The sequence below is a fragment of the Myxocyprinus asiaticus genome, chromosome 1 (assembly GCF_019703515.2).
Source record: "Myxocyprinus asiaticus isolate MX2 ecotype Aquarium Trade chromosome 1, UBuf_Myxa_2, whole genome shotgun sequence".
Lineage (NCBI taxonomy): Eukaryota > Metazoa > Chordata > Actinopteri > Cypriniformes > Catostomidae > Myxocyprinus > Myxocyprinus asiaticus.
The window spans coordinates 50,256,931-50,257,554 of NC_059344.1; positions in this window are offsets into that span (position 1 = coordinate 50,256,931).

Sequence of the window (624 nt, forward strand, 5' to 3'; positions counted from 1 at the left end):
CTGTCCACAAAATGCACGCATCGAGGCATTCGATTGGCTGTGCTCGCAGCAAATCATGAATACTATTGGTTGACCACTCCCATTTTATGGCGAGGTTTTCGCTGATTGGCTGATACAGAGGCCACGCTGTACACTTTCAGCATTTGTCACGTTGCAGCGCGCCTGTTTTTGTTGTTGAGAGCGTGTTGTGGGCAGTACGAGGGAATTCATTCCTCCTGCTGTAGATCAACAAAAGAAATATATGGAATTCTGTTATTTATTCTTGTTTCTTAGAGTTAGTAACAATAATGTAAAGCCATTTGACGATTCCTTTATTCCTTACGTTCAGATTTATATTAAGAAAGTGATTGGTAAGCTGTTATCCATAGAGATGTATGGTAGTCCACAACCTGAGATGTAAATACTCATACACACAAACAATCTAAATCATCATTCAAATGTATTTTCATCGACGAAACAAGTAGTAGTATGCATCTAATTGTATGTTTTTGACCACAGATTTGCATTCTAGGGAGGGAAAGTTAGCTATACATTAAAAAGTCTATTGAAACTCTTTTTTTAAGGCAGTGAATGAGCCATGCACAGCTACACGTGCTTCCGAGGCAGGTTGATGGTGACGTCAAG